We start from the raw sequence: 8,171 nt of genomic DNA on the forward strand, positions 1-8,171 counted from the left end.
GTCAGAACACAAAGCATCATCACTACAGACAGAGTGAGTCAGAACCCAACACATCATAACTACAGACAGGGTGAGTCAGAACCCAACACATCATAACTACAGACAGGGTGAGTCAGAACACAAAGCATCATCACTACAGACAGGGTGAGTCAGAACACAACACATCATCACTACAGACAGGGTGAGTCAGAACACAACACATCATCACTACAGACAGGGTGAGTCAGAACACAACACATCATAGTCACTACAGACAGGGTGAGTCAGAACACAACACATCATCACTACAGACAGGGTGAGTCAGAACACAACACATCACACTACAGACAGGGTGAGTCAGAACACAACACATCATCACTACAGACAGGGTGAGTCAGAACACAACACATCATCACTACAGACAGGGTGAGTCAGAACACAACACATCATCACTACAGACAGGGTGAGTCAGAACACAACACATCATCACTACAGACAGGGTGACCCAACACATCATAACTACAGACAGGGTGAGTCAGAACACAACAGATCATCACTACAGACAGGGTGAGTCAGAACACAAAGCATCATCACTACAGACAGGGTGAGTCAGAACACAACACATCATCACTACAGACAGGGTGAGTCAGAACACAACACATCATAACTACAGACAGGGTGAGTCAGAACCCAACACATCATCACTACAGACAGGGTGAGTCAGAACACAAAGCATCATCACTACAGACAGGGTGAGTCAGAACACAAAGCATCATCACTACAGACAGGGTGAGTCAGAACACAACACATCATCACTACAGACAGGGTGAGTCAGAACACAACACATCATAACTACAGACAGGGTGAGTCAGAACACAAAGCATCATCACTACAGACAGGGTGAGTCAGAACACAAAGCATCATAACTACAGACAGGGTGAGTCAGAACACAACACATCATCACTACAGACAGGGTGAGTCAGAACACAACACATCATCACTACAGACAGAGTGAGTCAGAACACAACACATCATAACTACAGACAGGGTGAGTCAGAACACAACACATCATCACTACAGACAGGGTGAGTCAGAACACAAAGCATCATCACTACAGACAGGGTGAGTCAGAACACAAAGCATCATCACTACAGACAGGGTGAGTCAGAACACAACACATCATCACTACAGACAGGGTGAGTCAGAACACAACACATCATCACTACAGACAGGGTGAGTCAGAACACAAAGCATCATCACTACAGACAGGGTGAGTCAGAACACAAAGCATCATAACTACAGACAGGGTGAGTCAGAACACAACACATCATCACTACAGACAGGGTGAGTCAGAACACAAAGCATCATCACTACAGACAGGGTGAGTCAGAACACAACACATCACCCACTGGGGTTAGCAGCGCAGAGCAGAGGGGCTGGTGAGTATCGGATGTGGGGCTGACTGTGTCCCTTGGGTTTCAGGAACGGGCTATGATGACTCAAACATCACAACGTTAAGGCATGTCATCAACTTACAATATGTGGGTCAAACTTCTGGGGCTAGAAGATTTAACACTGTTTGAGCCATTTGGCCGAGCCATTTGGCCAATCCATTATTCTGCCCAATCAGGGTTCAAACCAAGGTCTCCTGCACAGGACAAGACTGTTAGCCTACGGAGTTGATTAAAAAACTATGCTCATTTGTTTGGTAAGAGATGGATGATGGATCTTTTAAAGGTACCCGGTGTCCTATATAGGGCCGTACCAAGGCATGTACGCTCCACCACTGCTATGGTCATTGTCAATGTGGTTCCCTGGACCACAACTCGACCAACAGTCACCACCACCATCAAGATAACTCACCATGTTGACAATATTTTTATCCAGCAAGTATAAGTGAGTAGTGCAGGGTTCCCCGAACTTGGTCCTTGGGACCACAAAGGCGTGCGCACCTTTTGGTTTGTTCCCTAACACTACACAACTGGTTCAACTGATCCAAGTTTGATGATTAGTTGATTATTTTAATCAGCTGTGGAGTGCTAGGTCAAATGCCAAAACGTGCACACCTTGGGTTCTGAGGACCAAGTTCGGGGAACCCTGCACTACTCACTTATACTTGCTGGATAAAAATATTGTCAACATGGTGAGTTATCTTGATGGTGGTGGTGACTGTTGGTCGAGTTGTGGTCCAGGGAACCACATTGACAATGACCGTAGCAGTGGTGGAGCGTACATGCCTTGGTACAGCCCTATATAGGACACCGGGGATCTTCAACATCCTGGGGCTACAGTATTGTAGGGAGTATTGGAGTGTGTCTGTTTACATTCAACAATATGGATGACTAGTTTTAACATCAATATTAACTTGGCTCTTCAGATTACAACCCAATAGATATTTTTAAATATTGAAAGTATATAAAAAAACTATATGTAAGATGTTTTAATATACACTGCTCAAAAAAATAAAGGGAACACTAAAATAACACATCCTAGATCCGCATGAATGAAATATTCTTATTAAATACTTTTTTCTTTACATAGCTGACAAAATCACCCCAAAATGATCAATGGAAATCAAATTTATCAACCATGGAGGTCTGGATTTGAAGTCACACTCAAAATTAAAGTGGAAAACTACACTACAGGCTGATCCAACTTTGATGTAATGTCCTTAAAACAAGTCAAAATGAGGCTCAGTAGTGTGTGTGGCCTCCATGTGCCCTCCCTACAACGCCTGGGCATGGTCCTGATGAGGTGGCGGATGGTCTCCTGAGGGATCTCCTCCCAGACCTGGACTAAAGCATCCACCAACTCCTGGACAGTCTGTGGTGCAACGTGGCGTTGGTGGATGGAGCGAGACATGATGTCCCTGATGTGCTCAATTGGATTCAGGTCTGGGGAACGGGCGGGCCAGTCCATAGCATCAATGCCTTCCTCTTGCAGGAACTGCTGACACACTCCAGCCACATGAGGTCTAGCATTGTCTTGCATTAGGAGGAACCCAGGGCCAACCGCACCAGCATATGGTCTCACACGGGGTCTGAGGATCTCATCTCGGAACCTAATGGTAGCGCCTCCATGCTCTGGACACTACGCTGACAGACACAGCAAACCTTCTTGCCACAGCTCGCATTGATGTGCCATCCTGGATGAGCTGTACTACCTGAGCCACTTGTGTGGGTTGTAGACTCCGTCTCATGCTACCACTAGAGTGAAAGCACCGCCAGCATTCAAAAGTGACCAAAACATCAGCCAGGAAACGCAGGAACTGAGAAGTGGTCTGTGGTCACCACCTGCAGAACCACTCCTGTATTGGGGGTGTCTTGCTAATTGCCTATAATTTACACCTGCTGTCTATTCCATTTGCACAACAGCATGTGAAATGTATTGTCAATCAGTGTTGCTTCCTAAGTGGACAGTTTGATTTCACAGAAGTGTGATTGACTTGGAGTTACATTGTGTTGTTTAAGTGTTCCCTTTATTTTTTTGAGCAGTGTATTTTAGATGCAAAAAAATACTTTACATAATGAGCTCACCTACATCGAGGTCAACATAGAACTGGGTTGTTTCTGGCTCCACTTGTAATCCTGTAACCGACCAGACGGGGACAGTCTTGGTCTGTGGCTTGTGATTGTGGTTACCATAGTTCCCAGCGCAGCGTTTTCATTCACACCCACAGCTACGCAGGATCTGTAGACTGGGTCATGTTCATTCACCTGAGTCACTTGAGAGTAGCTGGGATGGGCATGGTAGCTGGGAAAAATGGTGTTGTGGAAAATGGTAAAGGAGGGGAGTGGACACACACAAAGGAGTATGAAAGAGAAGAGAAGAAAATAGTAGAGAAGAGAGAACAGTTGAGACACAGGGGACAGTAGGACTGTACTGAAGACACTATAAGAGGCTGCTGCCACTCAGACCGATGTCATTGACACCCAGAACAGAGACTGTGATGATTGCCTTGGAACTGACCATGTGGACGACGGGGTTGCAGGTCACCGCCAATAGACAGGTCTGACTCAAAGAGGGGCAGGACTCCATGACCACATTATAGGTGGTTTTGATGATGTAGTACAGGCTTAACTGAATGACAACAGAGACAAAATGTAACATGGAATTTGATTGAATAGTTTGGGGTATGTATGGCCTCATCTCCTAGGAATGCTCATCAGAGCCAGATGTGGATGACAGGTTGCTGGGCAGCTGGTGTCACTACTTCCGCCGAAGTCGGTTCCTCTCCTTGTTCGGGCTGCGTTCGACGGTCGACGTCACCAATATTCTAGCAATCGCTGATCCACCTTTCATTTTCCATTTGTTTTGTCCTGTTTTCAAGCACACCTGGTTTACATTCCCTCATTACGTGATGTGCATATAACCCTCTGTTCCCCCTAAGTCTGTGTGTGGAATTGTTTGTTGTAAATTGTTTGTGAACTTCAGACTGGTTTGCGACGGGTTATTTCAACCCGTATTTTGTTGTTCTGCGTGCAGTTTGTATTGCCTCATTAAACTGCTCCGGGAGTTACCCATTTCTGCTCTCCTGCGCCTGACTTTCCTGCAGACAGTTACGCACCTCTCACAGCTGGCATCGAAAAAAATGATTTGATGAAACATTGAATCAGGTTTTTACTGCTAAAGCCCATAGAAACGCTTTGAATAACACATTCATAAACAGACAGTCAGAAAATGTACAATAAGGAAAAAGGTGTCTGTCCTATATCTGAGAGATATAAGAAAAATATTAGTTTTTTGTTTGGCCACTTTATTTTTAGCACATTTTACCCCATATTTTACAGCCTAGTACTGGTTACCGTTAGACAAATTAGAACAGATCATTATTCGTGTTCCTGAGAGTCTACCCTTTCGATATTGGTGACATATTAGTTTGTAGCTCCAACGGTTCAGTCTGGACAGTCTGTTTTGTGGAAGACCTCTTTGAAATGAGGACGTCCGCGAAAGAGAGTTCAGACAAAGCTTGTTGATGTCATATAGCTAAACAATCGACACTGTCGTGTTCGCGAGAGTCTCCCCTTTCAATATTGGTGACATATTAGTTTGTAGCTCACACTTTTCAGGTTTTAAAGACAATTTCATGACAATTTTCCTGTCCTGATGCTCTCATGTGTCGAAAAAGGACGCTTTCACAAATCTCATGTTATTGGAATAGGCGCAAACTTTATATCGGCGGAGAAATAGGATTGAGCGGCATCCATTACAAGATAAAGTTATGTCAATCTCTAGCCTTAACACACGGGGAGCTATTCAATATTCAAAATATCCACTCTAGGGGGTGTGATATGCTTACTGTGACGAGCCATTCAGACCAGCCTTCCTGATTGAACTTATGCAAACTACATGACCCTGACTATCAACACTCAATGGAAAGTATAGTTCAAATTACAACTGGATTTGATGTTGTTGACCCTGCATGATGTGTTCATAACATTGATATTCTGTACTGTTATAGAGTGGCCACATTGCACAGGATTAAATGATGAATAAAAAGGAGGGATAGGACATGCTTACCTTATTTCACTCAGTAACATCACGCGTAGACAGAAGTGAGGTTGTTACTCTGGTTGATGGTAAAGCCTAAGGTGTAGTTGGAAGGACTATGTAGTCGTATGTCAGCACAGACATTTGACACAACATGAACACTTGTGACCAAAGCGAATGGCCAACTATTCTCCTGGATAGAAACAAACTGGCATTGCTTCCTAGAAGGAAAGAAGATGGGGGAATCGGGAGGCAGCAATGGAATGAGAGATTAATTGGAGCCGGCAGGTAGCCTAGTGGTTAGGGTGTTGGACTAATAACCGAAAGGTTGCAAGATCGAATCCTCGAGCTGACAAGGTAAAAATCTGTTGTTCTGGCCCTGAACAAGGCAGTTAACCCACTGTTCCCCAGTAGGCCATCATTGACTTGCCTAGTTAAATAAAGGTCAAATAAAATTATGAGAGATTGCCATGACTAATGCAGGCACTTTATCTCTTGATCCCCATTTCTCTGATATCAGCAGTATGTTGTATTCACAACTATCACTAGATTAGTGAAAGACAAAAGAACACCTGCTCTCTCCCTAGATATGGTTCCTGCACAAACACAGGGCCCTGTGGCATTAACAGTCAGAAAACAGGTTTGTTTGAGCTAAGAGACAATTGATCCAACCCAACCTCAGGTTTTGTATTGGATTTACTGTACTGTAAAATAATCAGTAACCAGGAAAATGTAGCTCAGTTGCAGTTGAGAAACCAGTTGGAAACGGACTTTCTTTCACTTCAAAATGACAATGTTTATCAACACTGGCTTTTGAACTGTAGAATGAAAGGAAACACATCGAACACACCTCCATCCTCAGCAGACAAACAGAGATCTTTCCACTGGCTGTCTTGACTGTTCTGCCTAGACAGTGACAAGCCAACACAGCCTCTATGAGTAAAGCCCTGTCTTATCAGAACAGTCTCTTAAAAATGTCTGGGATCTGTGAATTTCTTCTCTTAACTCACTGAGCCTCTCTCCTAATCCTTCTGTCTCTGCTCACCTAAAGCACAGGCAGATGAAAACTACCAAGTGAAGGCTGTTGTAAAGTCAATTGAACTTACAGCCAAGTAGAGTTGCAAAGCTACCTTTAATTTAGCAAATTTACCAGAATTGTTGGTCATTTAGATTTGAATAACATAACAAAAATGTGTATTCATATATATAGTATTCCTTTTTATATCTGTGTCCATATTGTCCATTTGTTTCTTGTGGTCCATATGGTTTAAGAGAAAATAGCCAAAATAATGGTATTCATTAAGTTAATGGGATATATTTTGGATAAAGTTACAGTTTTGTCATTGCAATGTTATTTAAATAATCTTATTTGATTATCTAATATATTCTACATGTGGTAAGGATACACAGAGGGACAGATATAATTACAGACCCTGTGGTTGTAAAGAGTACACTAATAATCATGATGATGATGGTGGCAGGTGTATGTAACTGGCGGGAATAAACTGTCACCTCCCTGACACCGAACTTCGCCAACCAGAGGAACGGCCCGAGGACTAGGAGCGGGCCAGTCGCTTCTGCTGGCGCGCGGGAACCTACAGAGCCGGCTGAGGCGAGGCAGCCTGAAGAGCTGGCTGAGGCGCAGGGAGCCTGGCCAGCCAGTTGTGCCTGGCGAGCCGGTTGAGGCGCGGGGAGCCTGGCCAACCGGTTGTGGCGCGTGGCCAGCTGGTTGTGGCCTGGAAGCCTGACGATCCTGCCGAGGTATGCATCTCCGGTTGCTTCGGCAGCCGCACATGGAACTGACGTCACCAGTAAAAAAAAATATAAAAGATCCCTGTTGCTTCCCCTTGGTAAGGCGTTGTTCTGTAACATTTACGCTAATAATCGGGAAGCAAGTACAGGGGCCTGTTGCACAAAACTAGGATAAGGGATTAAGCCAGGATATCTTGGTGATCCTGGCTCAATTGATCCGCAATCCGGTTGCACTAAAGATGGATAGGGGCAGGAGGATATGTTATGGTATAAATTACCATGGAGATTTATTCTGTGGAGCTAGCCTGCTCCAGACCAGGCTAAATTCCAGGATCTATTTAATCTCATCCTAATGTCAGTCAGCAGTCACCACAAATGGAAACCAATAGTTATTTCACTGCTCACTATACATTGTTATCACATAACTAGACCCACTGTCATTTAAACGTTTGTGATCATTAATTTCAATGATTTTGGATAAAAAATATTTTTAGATGTTGCTATCATTAGATAATTTACAGTTTCCCATAGACTATATATAAAATGATAGAATATTAGGGCCACAGAGGGAAAAAAGACAAGTCATAATATTGTAACCAGTTGTTTTAGAGGACAGTTGTTAAAATGACAGATGCGGGGCATTTCGTGAAATTGTACTTCAGTATGGTTTCATAAACAAAGACATGCTGATGTGCCAGAATATTAAGTATCACATTGTCATAAGTATCAAAACTGTAAAAACAATATGTAGCTTTTCTGCAGAAAGAACCAGCATCATAAATGTATGACTTTATCCTTTTTCTTCAGTGTGGCCCTAGTACTCTGTCATATAAACAAATACACATTCCATATGAATATAAAAACACAATGTGTAACATTATGTTCCTTTATTGAATAAGGACAAAACAAAGCAGGTAAACCATCAGCTCCTTTCGAAACTGAAGTCACAG

The sequence above is a fragment of the Oncorhynchus keta genome, chromosome 21 (assembly GCF_023373465.1).
Source record: "Oncorhynchus keta strain PuntledgeMale-10-30-2019 chromosome 21, Oket_V2, whole genome shotgun sequence".
Classification (NCBI taxonomy): Eukaryota; Metazoa; Chordata; class Actinopteri; order Salmoniformes; family Salmonidae; genus Oncorhynchus; species Oncorhynchus keta.